This window comes from Crocodylus porosus, unplaced genomic scaffold (assembly GCF_001723895.1).
Source record: "Crocodylus porosus isolate Cpor-Errol unplaced genomic scaffold, CroPor_comp1, whole genome shotgun sequence".
Taxonomy (NCBI): Eukaryota; Metazoa; Chordata; order Crocodylia; family Crocodylidae; genus Crocodylus; species Crocodylus porosus.
In genome coordinates this window covers 50,905,569-50,921,641 of record NW_017728948.1, presented here as the reverse complement: position 1 = coordinate 50,921,641, position 16,073 = coordinate 50,905,569, and the positions used below count along the sequence as shown (strand labels likewise).

General features: G+C 39.7%; 1 protein-coding gene across 3 annotated transcripts in view; it reads left to right on the top strand.

The window, feature by feature from the left end:
- CORIN (corin, serine peptidase) overlaps positions 1-16,073 on the top strand; it is a 236,358-nt gene that overhangs the window by 195,206 nt on the left and 25,079 nt on the right. The gene's annotated exons all lie outside the window — the stretch shown is intronic.

Below are 16,073 nucleotides of genomic sequence, written 5' to 3'. Positions count from 1 at the left end.
ACAGACATTAAAAATGTTCAGGTCAAAGGGTTCTGAATCAACATTTTATCCCTGGATCTCAGGAAGTTTGAAATGGCATATCTTTCTTCACCAAAGGACAAGATGCATTTCTGCTTCCCGTGGGGACAATGACCTTGAAACAATGCAAGTGGAAATTTACAATTTCTTGTCCTTTCAGTGAGGTTTTCCCACTGAGGTCATTTCTGAGGCAGCATGTAAGACAAATGTTTTCTGCTGTCTCAAAGCTCTTTTATAAGAATGTTGACTCCGGGGTAGATCCAGAGATGTCTTTTGGGGGAGTTGGACTTGGGGAGCCCCTGAGTGTCATGTCTGTGCTGTGCATCGTATGGTGCTCTCTGGTACTACCACAACGACTTTTGTGGTAGCAGGAGATGGGTTAGTTGATTCTTCTATTGTTCCTCCCCACAGCTTGCCTGCTGAAGTGGTGGGTAACAATTTAATGAGATTGAAAAACTTAAGATTAAGACTCAGTTTGTGTCCCATGCATGCCTCTAATAATACCATTTTCCCCCTCGCATATAGCAAGCCCCAGCATAAAATATGTATTTTGATTAAAGGAGAGTCCAAAGGAAAAAAAAATCTTTGACCAAGTTAAGTGAGCGACAGCAGCTAGGGAGCTGAGCCTACTGGAGAGTCTGCGGCCAGCCCCGCATGCTGGATGAGGCCTGTGGTCGAAACCAGCATGCCAGATCTAGGACTGCGTGCTGAGTCTGACCCTGCATGCTGGCTGTGGAGCCAGATACTGGGTTCAACCCCATGCTCTGACTCCATGGCTGCACATCAAGTCTGGGACCCTGCATTGGCTCTGGAGCTGCAGCCCTAGAGCCAGTGCTCAGGGTCAGACCCAGCACACCAGTTTTGGGGCCAAGTGCCAGGTTGGACCTATCATGCCAAGTCTGGCCACAGACCAGCCCCACATATTGGTCCAATCTAGCATGCAGATACAGGGGGCATAGGCAACTCTGCACAGGTCCAGACATTTAGTGGTGGTAGTGGTGGGGAGCAGTGGTAGTGTTCATTACTATGGCTCCCAGAGTTGCAGCAGTTAACACTGCTGCATCTTCACCCCCTGTGAAATATCTGTACCTATGGGGATCTCTCTTCCTTGCATATAATGTGCTCCCCAATTTTTCTCAGCTGGTTTTGGGGAGAAAGGTACAGGTTATGGGTGAGAAAATATGGTAATTCTAATATATTAAATAGAAATTCTAATTTCTCTTCATAATTGTTCTGAAGTCAAAAGCTGTGTTTTTCTTTTATACCCTTGAGAGACAGTTCTGTCATTTATCTGAAGTTTTCTTTTATTTTTCAACTTTTACAATGTTGGAGCCACCATTGTCCCTGCAAAAGATTGTCCAACAAACAAAGAAACTGCCCTAGGAATATAATGTGTTTACCAGAACTAATTCTGAAAAGAAAGAACTTCAATGAATATAGTATATTTAATTCTTTTATAAATTGGGCTGCTAGGAAAGACATCACCAATACTAATATTTTCCACATTGGCAGGGAAATTGAGGTGGCCAACCTGCGGCATGTCACAAATGGATTGTGGATGTCACAGTGGATTGAAGGAGAGGACCAATGTCACGGTGGCAGATAGAGCAGGAAGCAGAAGCAGAGCAGCAGTTTGGTCAGGGAGCAGTAGGCAAGGAGCAGAAAGCTGAGCATCAGATCAAGTAGGAGAATGGGATCAGAGTGGCATTTAGGGAAGGTGTGCCGTTAATTTGTGGCACTTCTGCCAGAAAGACTGGCCCACACTGGCCTAGATAATGCAATAAAGATTTCAGGATTTCATGCTACTTGAAATTATTTCACTTATTAGATGTAAGATGGGCTGTGCCAAAAGAGTGGTAATATTATATTGATAATAGCCTTTTTTGAGTAGACACAAATTGGAAAGGATTGTACATTTTATTAGAACATAGAATGTAGTCTGGAAACATTGGTATAATTTTCTCTCACAACATTCACATTTCAGAATAGCACCAACATTGAGCAAAACAGGTTTTTCTTGTGCATGCACATTCATAATAACCCATATCCTAAAGGGATTTTAAAGAGAAAATATTTTGTAATTTTCCCTCAAGCAATTAAAGATCTAAACAAATTCTGTCTTATGGCGCCATTATACAGAAAGCACCAGGTGTATGTAAGTCTATTTAATAATAGCTTATGATAACTGAATTTGATTTAGTAGATCTCCTGTCTATTTTTAGAGCAAATAATATATGTTGGATTCAAAAGTTCAAACTTAAGCTTGCAGTTACTGTGATAGGTACCATGCAGTATTTTTCTTTATAAAGCTGTTGAAGATAGAAATAATACTTGTATTTAGTAGCATGTTCCCAGATGAAAAGTACCATGCCATGTCATCTTTAAAACTTGAAAGCAGTGTTTTTTGACTGTTTCCGGATATTTCTAATTGTTCAGCTTTATATTAATCTGAAGCAAATGAATAACATAATAATGAAGATACTGAGTGGTGTTGGATTAATTTAGCAAATGATATCTATAATACACAAATAACATTTCCAAGTGACAGATTCCAAAAAATCAGTATAGTTGGAAGCATGAACATTTTAAATGTGACCTCCAGTAGTTGGAGCAACATAAAAGGTAATTCTGTTGTGCCTATGGTACTACCCTTAGGCCACTTTCCTGGCTGGCAGCCAATATTAATTCCATGAACATTGTGTTTTTCCACAATTTGTCACAGTGTAACAAAGTGATGTGTTATTACATTGTTGAAAATTGTTTAAATTCCAAGCATTATTTGGAAAGCTTTAGTAAATGGACTAGACCACTCAAGTTATGTTAAGTGTTCTTCTCAGCAATACATATGTTTTCCCTGAGCGTGAAAAGAATGTTAGACATTTTGGACTGGAAATGTTTCCAGACTAGAAATATTTCCATAGCTTGAGTATTAGATTTTGTGGAGTTTAAAGCCAGAAGGGATCATTATACTTTTTCTATCATATCTTATCTGACATCCTGTATATCAAAGATCATTTTATTTCATCCAGATACCCCATATTAAGTCCTACAGTTTGACTTAGACATTAACATTTGGGTTGTCTATCGTAGGCCGCAGGTAGAGAAATGGAAAAAGCAAGTTGCCACTGATTTCTGAAGTCCCTGCAGTGACAGGGAATTAATTAGGTTGGTATGCTCAGGCAGGTCTAGCCAGTGGTCCATTCAGCACAGGTTGCAGATGCTACATTTCTAAAGATGAATATTTCCTGCTGAATCATAACAGTAGACACCTCATTATAGGCTTCTCTTGATACTGGAGAAAGTATTTTTGTGTGTTCTGAAATTCAAGTTTGCTAATGAAATGGTACTGAAAAAGTGTAGTCAATTTACTGTTCAGGTTTTCCAAAAAGTAGATTCTATGCAAGTATTTCTGTTTTGGAGCTCTATGGAAATTGACCAGGATAGTTTCCCTTCCTTCTATGCCAAGATCAGATAATAAATGTCATTATGGTAAAGTTTAATAGTCTGCTGATGAATACAGAAGGATAGCGTGTACTAAGGATAGCATGGCCTAACAAACACATTTGTTGTTATCTGGACTATCACGGTGAAGCATGTGACATAGCCCTTCAGACCAGAGAAGTTTTGGAATAGTCTTCCCATTAAGTCCATTCCTAGCATCCAACAAAATAGATTGTTGCTTATGAAGCTCATGACTATCTCTCATCCCCCCACTCCATCATATTCTGGGATACTAGAGTTCCTGATTACACAGGAGATCTCATGCTAGGCCAAGGAGGGATTGGAATTTGTGCCCTCACCTCAGCAAAATGGTCAGCCAGTCAGCACTTTCATTTGCATTTGGCTGGTTTTGGCCAGAATATTGGAAAAAATAAAGTCCAGCACAGCATGCCAGCAGGCCTGTTTGATGGCCCTCTAGCAGTGAAAAAACAAGTGGTGCATGTAGGATGTGTAGTAAACATTACTGTGCAACTGCTCATAACATGTTCCTACTTTAAGACTATATAATATTCCACATATTTAAAACATACCAAGTATCCCATGTATAAATCTTTTAATTTACAGTCTAAGTATATTCATAACCTGTTTACAGCCATTTTACTTGTGGTTGACATTTTTTAAAGGATATTGAGTAACTGTAAGAGACTGTTAAAAAGTCACAAATAAACAAGAAATCATGCATATGAGGTAGTTTGTACATAATCCGTCATGTATGCATGCATACATAGACATATATACCAATACTATCATGATACACATCCAGAAGTTACGCTGTGTTAGACGGTCTTTGTTTTTTACAAATGGCTTCCTTTCTAGTTAGCAATTCAATTTGTTTTGCTAGTCTGATACCTCAGAATGATACTTTCACATAATTAGGAAGAAGGGTGGTATTTTGGTTATGGTATATCAAGTTATTTGAGAGACCTGGGCTTAATTTTCTGTTTTTCAATAAACTTCCTATCAGATCCCTGAAAAGTCACTCAGGATATGCCTCCACAGTGCAATATAGCACTATGTAGAAATACCCAGGCTAGCCCTGAAAATTCTAGTATGTATCTTCTTCTTTGTATCTCTTAAGCACATTTTAACAATTACTCCTGTCCCTGGCTTTACTTTGACAAGTTAGGGTATGTTTGATATTTCAGGCACAGTTCTATGCGTTATGAGAGTGGGCTGTTTCTGAATTTTTAAGAAGAGGTTAGATAGACACATGTCCAGGACTGGGATAGGAATGACCTTACCTTGAACAGGGAGTTAGACTAGATGACCTCCTGAGGTCCCTTCCAGGCCTACTTTCCTATGATTCCAGTGACTTACTAAACCTGAAAGATCACAAAGCATTATTTACAAGTGAAGAAAAATATGGCTGAAGTAGGAATACAGAGATACTAAGAATATTTCATTTTTCTGACAATAATGACACTTTACCTGATTTCTTGTGGGATAAGGCAACTGTGATATTAAAATTGCTATGACCCCTATAGAATAGACAGCAGCCAGGAAATAGTATATTATAGTAATTAAATGCATTGTACGTGAAACTTAAAGTTGCTTTAATACAAATATTTTAGTTGATTAAATACTACTTTTAATTAAGTTTGGGTAACTGACCAGTGAAATAAAGTTTGGTCAATTGACTGGTCAAATATCAGTCAAAAATTGCAAACAAGTTGCCAATAGGTCTAATTAATACATAGGAAAAGGACAAATGTTCTATTAGGAAATGTAAAAAAAAAACAATTAAAAAAATCATATTTCTGTCAAGAATCTACAAAAAGTGTTGGGTTTTTTTTGGGATAAAGTTGCTATAATCTTTGGTCAAAAATATGCAGTCAATTGGCAGGTCAGTTGACAATATTTGACTGGTCAGTTGACTAGCTTTTCAACTCTACTCTTAATTAATTTAATTTCCTGTTTTCATTTCATATCAAATTTCATTTTTTCCTCATTCAGACTTCAAATTAATTTCTCCTGAGATTATGCTTTGAAATTCAAGTTCTGAGCCTTACATGGCGTTGCCTCTGTAAATGTGTGTGTTCCAGAGCGGGAAACATCTCAAATATAAATTATAATCAAGAAACATTCTATTCAGATTCTAAAATGTATCTGATTTATTTTGCATTTGTTACATACACTGAATAATCTTTGGCTTCTGTATATAACAAGGCCTTGTGTTTCAAGGGCAGTTTCATAGAACACCTAAGAAAATAGAATTATGCTTTGAAGACAGAAGGGAACTAGAATGTGGAGTGTTGAAAAATATTTTGGACTCTAATGTTAAAATGTATCAGAATGGTGTCATGATACAACCATCCCTGGGATGGCCATGGTGTGCCAGCTCTGTCCTATGGGTGCCTACTGACCTTGTCTGCCATGTCTTGCTGATATAAGTGATTAATTGGGAAACTGCCATAGAGTTGAGGCTCAGCCACGGTCCTGATGGTCTCCTCTAAACTCTGTGCATTGCTGGACCCCTTTATTGGGTCCCACACTCAGGAGGTGCCTTATGATAACCCCAGGCCTTATAGGCTAGATGCATGACTCCAAAACTGCCCCTTAGATGGTATGTAGACTTTGTCTTCTTGTGTTGAGGCCTCAGATTAGTCTGGCCTCAGTAACTGCACCCACTGGTGCTGGGGTCTGCTCACACCCTGTCTCCACACCCCCTCTGGTGCTGGGGTCTGCTCACTGTAGTGTGCCCCAACAAGGCTTCCTCCTCCCCAGTAGCCTCATTTCAGTCCACTGGTTTAAATAACAACAGAAAGCACAAGCCCCTGGGCTACAACACAACTGTAACATAGGATCCACACTCTGTCCCCTTTTAGAAGGCAAGCTTCTCTCATAATTTACTGGGCCTCCCCCACACCAGTACCTATGAGCTCCTATACCCCTTAATCCTACCAGAAGCAGACCAGGAAGTCAAGCATCTCAAGTTAGTTTCCTCTATGACAGCTCCTTCCCCCTTGGCTGTTGTCAGAGAACTAACCCTCTAGTCCCAGCCCTGGGGTTTATGTGTGCCTTCTGGTCAGCTGACTTGGTGCAGGTGCAGGCTAATTCCCTCATTTGCCTGCCACCACAGTAACCTGCACTTGTGGGGTTTCTGCCTGACTGCTAGGGCCCTCTCTCTAGGCAGTGTCTTCCCTCAAAGAAGCAGGCACCTTAGTGCCCTGTGACAAATGGGATACTGCTCACAATAAAATACAGTTAATATGGTATTAAATTTTTCCCATACCTTGACGTTTATAGATTTCATAGACATTTGGGCTGGAAGGGAGCCCAGAGGATCATCAAGTCCAGCCCCCTGCCCAGGGGCAGGAAGTCAGCAGGGATCATAGGATCCCAGCAAGATAAGCATCCATGTGTGTCATGAAGGCATTCAAAGTGGGTGCTTGAACTGCCTCCAGTGGCAGTCTATTCAAAACCTTGGGGGCTCAGACAGTAAAGAAGTTCTTCCTTATGTCTAGCCTAAATCGGTCACGGTGCAGTTTGTGACCTTTTGATCTTGTCATCCCTTGGGGTGCTCTGGTGAACAGACATTCCCCCAGATCCTGATGAGCACTCCTGATAAACTTACAGGTGGCCACCAAATCACCCTGAGCCTGGGCTTTTCCAAACTGAAGAGTCCCATGACTCTCAGCCTCTCATCATAAGGTCTGTTTTCCTGACCTCTGATCATGCGCGTGGCTCTCCTCTGCATTCTCTCAAGCTTCTCCACATCCTTTTTGAATTGTAGAGCCCAAAACTGGACACAGTACTCCAGCTGTGGCCTCACCAAGGCTGAGTACAATGGGAGAATGATGTTCTGGGATGCAAGCCAGTGTTTTGGTTGCTTTACTAGCCACAGCATCACACTGAAGGCTCATGTTCATCTTGTGGTCAATCATGACCCCCAAGTCCCTTTCATCCATGGTGCTAGCCAGTGTAGCACTGCCGATTCTATAAGCATGCTGCAGGTTTTTCCTCCCTAGGTGGAGAACCTTGCATTTATCGGTGTTGAACACCATCAGGTTCTCATCCGCCCATTTCATGAGCCTGTCAAGATCTGCCTGGATCACCCTCCTGTCCTCAGGTTTGGATGCTTTACCCCAGAGTTTGGTGTCATTAGCAAACTTGGCCAGTCTGCTTCTGACACTAATGTCCACATCATTGATGAAGATGTTAAACAGCATAGGCCCTAGGATAGAGCTTTGAGGGACCCCACTGGTGACCGCGCACCAAGACTATTGGCTTCTGTCAACCACCACCCTCTGGGTCCTACCGTGGAGCTAATTCCTCAGCCAGCAGATCATGGTGAGGTTGAGGCAATTATCCAGTTTTGCCAAGAGGTGATCATGGGATACCAGATGGAAGGCTTTTTTAAAATCAAGATATACGACATCAATCTCCTCCCCCTTGTCCAGGTGATAGGTCACCTGGTCGTAGAAGGAAATGGAATTTGTTTTCCGTTTCTTTGGTAGTAAGCACAGTAGAATATCTTCATAAGTCTACAGACAGTGTAAGATTACATTTGATCCCAAACTCCATTTTTCTTTAAAAAATTGGGAGTTATACACTTAGAAGCCCTTGAAAATTTTGTGCAGGAGACTTGCCTTCAGGTTTTAAGTCAACCAATGTTCCTTAACATCATTTTAAAGTCAATAATAAAATGGAAACAGTATCTGAAAACATTGTCGGTAGTTGTGGACATTATACACTTCACCAGTGATAGAAACTTTTCTATGGTTTAAAACAACCCATTAGTTGTGTCTTTGGGCATCCTAAGGTCTGACTGATTCAGTGTATTCTTTAGGCTGCCACTCCAATTGGTCAGGAGCTCAGAAATTCCAGTTTACTTCAGGTTGACAACTTTACTAAGGATACTTATTATACCTACATGAGCAATTTTTCCTGAACTTAAAAATGTTGAAGGATGGAGATTCCACTGTATTCTGTTCCAATGCTGAAATGCATTCATAGCTAAAGTTCTCCCCAAAATCCAACTTCAATTTCCTTTGTTTAAATTTAAGCCTGTTTCTTCTTGTCCTGTCCCCTGTGGACACAGCAAATAATGACAACTCTTTTTGTATTTGAAAATCATTATCAAATCCCCCAGGGGAGAGGCACCATTCTGACACCATAGATAAGATGGCACCTGGCGCTGGTGCCCAACTTACCCACCACAAGTTATGCTACAGCTTCTGTAGTGTTTGTGCAAAGGGAGATGTTTCTTCGTTTGAAACTAATGGACATTTTTATACATTCAAGTGCTTCAGTGCCAGGCACTGCAACGCTTACAGTTGTATAAGCAGTGAAATGCACATCAGCCCTGAGAAAATGGTAGCGGCACACTTTTGAACTAAAACACACTGGAGGTACTTTAGTTCAAAAGCACACCGCCACTATTTTCTCGCACTTATGTGCATTTCACCGCTTATACAACTGCACATGGCGCAGCACAGTTCACTTCAAATTGTGGGTGAGCAGACTCAATTAATCGAGTCTGTTTGGAAGCAGTGGATCTCTGGTGGGTCATGGGGCAATAAAGTAGGTGTATAAATGCCTAATATTTTTTAGACCTACTTTTGACTGTTCTAATCTTTTTTCTTGCTGGAAAGGGCCAGAAGGGCATTGAGGAATCCACCCTTTGTGCATATGTGGCCGTGTCTACACGTGCATTTATATGCTGGCTTAAATTAACTTTGCAGTAAATGGGAATAGGCTTGCATTTATATGTGCAGGCATTAAAGGGGGGTAGGTTGTAGCCATGTTGGCACTATAAGGATATAGGCAGACAAGGTTATTTGGGTAAATCTGATATCTTTTATTAGACCAACTCAGATGGTTGGAAAAATTCTTTTTAGAAAACTTTTGGGTAAAAATACCCTTTGTCAGGCTGAAGAAGCATCTGTAGTTGGTGTGTGCTCTTCCTGGATGGAAGGAATAGTAAAGAAACCAGAGGCTGGTATGCATATAAGAAAGGCAGTCAGTGAATCCTCAGTTTACATCTTCACTGACTGCCTTTCTTGCATGCATACCAGCCTCTGGCTTCTTTACTATTCCTTCCATCCAGGAAGAGCACACACCAACTGCAGATGCTTCCTCAGCCTGATGAAAGGTTTTTAAACCTGAAAGCTTGCAAAAAAGAATTTTTCCAACTATTTGAGTTGGTCTAATAAAAGATATCAGATTTACCCAAAAAACCTTGTCAGGCACTAAAGTGCATTATCACTGTGTGTGGACTGACTTGGTACTAAAGTTAGTCATAAGTCAGTCCACATACATAGTGTTACTGTGCAGTAACTAATCAGGTGTAAATCTGATACCTGCCTGATGCAGGTATCAAATTTAAACTCAAGCTGGGGTAAGTTGACATATTTACTGCGCAGTCAATTCAGTTACTGCAAAGTAAATGCTCACGTGTAGACATGCCACTATGTAACTTGGCTTGTTTATTTATACAGCTAATTTTTTTCTCTCTGAAAGGATCTTGTAAGCATTAGTAAAAGAGAGAAAAGCCCTTATAGCCCTTTAAAGATACTTCATAGAGAATAATCAGGGCATACTGTTTTAATGGGTGCTACAATCTCACAAAGACCTGAAGCATATTTTTCACTTCATTTTTATGAATAGTTCCATTGATTTCCTGTGCAAAAGTATGCTTGTGTGCTCTGTGGGATAGGAGCCTGGATTAAAAAGTTGGTCACATGCAAAGCATGATGGTGCCCTTTAACCATGATGTTAAATAGTGTGTTATATAATATAATCTGGAATAGGTTTTTCCTTACAAAAGCAAAATGAAGTTAAGCTACAGTCACCTCATTAAGATCATACAGTATTTGTGGTAATTATAGACTCATGTCCATCATATGGCTGCATGGGGTTTAGGTCTAATTTTTTCTGCAGTGTTTCTTTTATATTTGGTATCTGGAGAAAGGTATGCTAGATTAAATCCATTCCACAAAATTATAATGTATTGGGCAAAATATTTAAAGAAGATTCTTCAAAAATAAAACTACCAAGATATGACAGTGCATGTACGTGGTGTTGGGGAAAATGAGAAGATATTGAAAACCAATAGAGGAGACTTCTATTTACCGTAAGAGGATATAAGAGGAGAAAGCTATTTGCAGCACAAAAGCCTTTTTAATGAGGAAAATGCAGTGTTTTAAAGATACTTGTTAGCATCCACCATGCACATCCTGGGTAGTAGATCATGGAGTGATAATTGTTTAATATGCCCAGAGGAGACTCTGAGGAATAAGCCATGCAGCACACAGGATCCAAGGTCAGGACCTCAGAGTCTAGTTAATTCTGCCAGTCCTACTGAAAGCCTTTCCATATGGATTGCACTTACAACAGGTTTGCCAAAAAACATGTTTAGTTCTTTATTAGCAATTTGTAGTCGGTGAATCAAGGGAAACTACTTCTCAGGCTACTTTAAAAGGAATATGCTTAAAAAGCAGACATTGAAGGCAGACTAAAGGCTTGAATTAGTCTTGAATTAGCACCATGTCATTCCTAAGTGTGAGAGATTTACCAATCAGAAATGATCTACATCCTTTTCCATTTTTAAAATCCAGAATTTGGTTTATTGTTCAGATTTTTAAAAAAGCAGCCCTGGAAAACTCACTCATTCCTTACAAGGAGCATGATGTAGTATGTTCTTAATTTTATAGGTCTTACTGGATCTTTCTTTATGGGAGTGTTGCAAGTAGTCTGGAGCTATTTATGCAGTTCACCTTTTCTTCATGTTGCAATTCACATATATCAAAATAGCAACTTATTCAGTGGACTCATGGGCAAAGTCATTAGTGTAACAGATATTACCTAGCTTGAAGACATGTACGTGTAAATATCATCTAATGGAACTGTTCCAACCTATTTTCAGCTTTCTATTAGTCTGATGCAGAGTAGCCAGTTTGACATAATTTCTAGTGATTTGTTTTGTTTAGTGGAATAGACCACTTGCACTCAGAGGCACTGTTGTCAAGTTTTGCAACTGAGGCCAAAATTTGTTCTTAAAGATTTTCAAGGATTTTCTTTCAGACCATAAATATCAATTTTTTAAAAGAAAAATAATTATCCTCATGACTTTTATTTTTAAAATCTATGCATTGTTTTTGAGGCCTGCAAAACACAATTTTGCATGCTTCTGACTGAAAAAAGAACTTTTTTGATCCCTGCCATAAGGGCCTAGCAGTTTCCCTAAAACAAAAGATCTCATTCTGCCTTTTCAGTAACTTTTAACAGTCACAGTAAGTATCCCATATTATTTATTTTTAGGCCATTTTTGAAAATGTCCATTGTAGACAGAATGGTAGGTATAAGTGGTATCATTTCAGTAATACTATGACAGTAAGTGCTTCAGAAATACCTGCCCTATATTTACTGATCATCAAGCCCTGATAAAGGAGTTGTTAGTGTGATTCTGGCTTTTTCTGGTGAGAACAGCAGAAATGGACAAAGAACCTAAGGAATGCCATACTGCTTCACACTACAGGTCCAACTAGCCCCAAATCCTGTCTCTCGCAGTCACAGAGTGGATGTTATGAGGAGGAGTATACCTGCCTATCCAGACTAATCTGCCTCCTGTCCTTCTTCCATGAAGGAATCTGATTTTTAATATAAGAGCTACCATGAACATTTAATAAATGATTAATTGTAAAGCTGAGAAATATTACCTATATCTTTCCAAGTAAAGGACTCCCTAGCTGTCAACCAGAGAGTCTTAATAAACTTGGGCGTGGAAGGGGTCCCATAAATCTTGGTGACTCAAATATGTTTAAACATAGCATATGCCTCCATAGTTATTTGTGGAAATAGATCTGAAAAACATGATTTTTCAAGGAAAGCGATACACAACCAATTGCTTGAAAATAAAATCAAACTCTAGAAACTGCAAGATGATTAAAAAGGAACTAAACTGTGCATCAGTTTGATTATATAATGTATCCAAATAGCTACACTTTTCTAGACCTGATTTCAATTTAAGGAGCATGGCCAACTATATGTTTTATATTTTTAAAGGCTTTTAATTTGTAATTGCTTCTTAGAATCTTCAAATTATTCCTTCAGGTTTGATTTGGGCTTAATTGGATTTTTTTCCTTAACATCTACTATAAAAAAGAAACCATTGCTATTATAGACTGTCCACATTCATTTTGTAAGTCCTTATTAAGGAACAAATGTAAGTTTGACTGTTGCATGTTTTCTTGATATCTCAAAGCCTTTTTGGCAGAACTAGAGAATCCATAATGTTTTCTTATTACATCCATTTATCAGGAAAAGCCAGAACAACATTTTTGAAATATAACACGTTGCCTATTACACATCTTCATTGTCCCTCTGTGCCACTTAGCGTCAGATCTTGCATTTCTTATGCTCCCAACACTTCCCCTGACTTTATGAGTTCAGAAAGAATGCATGATTGGGCCCCTAATGACTGGTACAGAACCATCTATCTCTGTTTTTAAGTTCCACTGTGCTTGCTCTTTTCCTTTTTTGTGTCTAACTAATAGGTGTCCAGTGACACTAAAGTAAGATGGGACTTTTGAATATATTGTTAAACATATGCTTGAGTGCTTTTCTGAACTGGGAACATCATTCTTAAGTGCATTGTCAGCATTTAAACAATAACAGTAATAATAACAACAGGGTTTTAATTTTCCTTTCCAGTTATTTTCCCTGGACCCTTGACACCTTAGTAATGTCTTGTGGGGAAAGGAGAGTTCACCTCTCATTTCAACACTCTTAAAATACTTAAAGCTATAGCCCATTGCATTGTTTCAGTGTCAGAGAGCAGGCTGCTTTCCAAGTACCTTGTGAATTTTCAAAAATGTATTTTATTTTTTAAAAAAGAAATAAGACTCCATTTTTAGTAGTAGATTCAGGCTAGGCAACATCTGTTTGTTTGTTTAAGGTGTGTTGGCTTAAATTTCACAATTTTGATGCCTGAAAATTATATCCCAAACACATTTTTCCTCTGTTTATACTTTCTGCATTAATATTTAGTTTTCTTTGACCACTAGGGAATTTAGCCCTAAGCAATAATCCTTCCTTCCTTCCTAAAAAAAATATTAAGTTCAGTTATCCTTCTATTTCAGTTGGAGTAAAATTGTTGGCTCTGTTGTCTGCTATGAAGATTCCTAGGGAATGTGCAGGCTTAACTGTATTCTGATATTACATAGATCTTAGCATAGCCTTGTCTTCCTGGTACTACAGAATATGTGACCTGGGCTAGGGACAGAAGTTACACATAAACCGATTTAAGTGATCAGAAACTGGTTTAAACTTGTAACAGAACAGAAGTTCAGTGCACATAAACCAGTACCAAAATGGCCAAAACTGATTTAAGATAAACCTAGCTGAATGTAGTATCAGCTACCTGATGTGGGGTTTGAAAGAAGATGGAGCTACACTGTTCTCAGTGGTGACAGATGACAGAACACAGAGCAACAGTCTCAAGCTGCAGCAAGGGAAGTTTAGGTTAGATATTAGGAAGAATTTTCTTCCTAATGGGCAGGGTTTTAAGGAGGGTAGGGTAATAGGCAGCTAGTAAAACCCTGGAACAAGTTACCTAGAGAGGTAGTGGGAGCTCCATCCTTGGAGGTTTTCAAAATCCAGCTATACAAAGCTTTGGCTCAGAGGATCTAGTTGAGGATGGTCCTGCTTTGAGCAGGGGGTTGGGCTAGATGACCTCCTGAGGTCCCTTTCAACCCTAACCCTATGATTCTATGAAACTGGTTTATGATACTGTGTCCCAGACCCCTCCCTGGTTCGAGTTAAATCAGAGAACCCCACCTAGCATGCTTTGCAGGCCTGGGCTGGGCTGGGCTGGGCTGGGCTGTGCCGTGCCGTCTGCTCCAGAGAGCAGGTCTGGCCCTGCCTTTTTGCTCCCTAGCTGGCACAGTGAGGGCTGGCTCACTGGCTAGCTCATTGGCCCCACCAGGCAAATCTGAGCTGGGGTTTGGGGCCAGGGAGGGGTGTTAAACTCACCTTCCCCCAAATACAGAGCTGCCCTGCCCTACTGGCTGCAACTATGGACTACAAATCCTTGAGGCAGAAGAGGAAGTGATGAGCAACCCTGCAGAATCCTGCTGCTATGACTGTGGACTGCAAATCCCAGAAACCTCAGGTGCAGCAGGAAGAGGAAGCGAATACACAGCCCACACTGGCTACATGCCAGAGAGTTGTGCTGTAGCACCCCTTGGCTTTTGGCTGTATACAGCTGTATTTCCTGACTCAAGAGTGATTGTCTGCTCATTTGGGTATTGGTTCAATCTTTGCAGCTTTGGCTAACCTGAAAAGACTGAATAAATTCAGTCTCTGGCTTTGTTTTGGCTGTCTGTACTTAGCCTAGGAGATGGGGCATGACTTGGATTTGACTGTACCCTGTTACTTCCTGTCTGCTTTTTTAACACTCATTCTCCCCTCCCAACCTTGTGGATATTTTTAGTAGCTTAAGTGGCTACTCAAGTTAATGCTTGGGAATCAGCATTTGGCTGAACTTCAGAACTGGGCTCAGTTAACTGCTGTAGCTGAGCTTTAGAGGGAACTTAAAAACTACCTCGCAACTAGTATGGTCAGGAATTTTCCAATAAAATAATTTTGATATGAAATTGTCAGTGTATACAAACTGCAACTTTTCATAGGAATGTACGTGCCAGTTTTAATAAGGATATAATATCCTGTCAAAATGACAGAGCTACCCATTCCAGAGCAGCCTATGGCCCAGTGGTGGGATGCTTACCTAGGAGTGGAGTTCTCTGCTCCGGCTGGTTCAAAGTATGGACTTGAGCCCACATTCTAGCCCTTGCTATGCTGAGACACGTCTCTCTTGTTGAAACTAGCCTATTTTATATATATATATATATATATATATAATTAAATATACATTACAGCAGGGGCCAGACCCTACTGTGTTCAAGGTAAGTGCCCCAACCACTGGGCTATTGGGTATCCTGGGGCTGGTAGTATCTGTCTCTCTTACTTCAAGGGGACTCAGTTTTGTCCTGGTGTAGAGTGGGAAAAGTCTGGAATTACAAAAAAATTCACATTTTCCATTCAGTTCTACTGAAATATGAATAGGAAATATTCAGAAACATGTTTCTCTCAAGTTTTTAGGCTGATGATAGTCAACTTCACAGCAATGAAATATATATACCAAGGAAGTTACCTATTTTGACAGTTTAACTCTGTTAAACCCTGGTGCTAATAAGGTTGCAGGTTTGGTCCCACGTTGGACTAGACAATCTGTTGAAGTCCCTTCCAGCCTTACTTCTCTATGATTGATTGATTGACACAGTTATCATTGTAGCACACAGGTGCAACAACAGTTTTGAAATCAAAATCTAAGAATAATCTTAATGTTGCTGTGTTTAACTTGAGAATCTGCTACTTCCTTCAGTAAAAGGCTTTCATATTTTGGGACGGAGTGGCGTGATATTTATTTACATGTCTGATCTGTATCCCCCACTATAAACAGAACTCATTTAACCAATATATAAATGGTTAACAGGAATCTTTCTTGAGGTTAAGTGTCATCACACTATTTTCCTAAATCCTAAATTAATTCA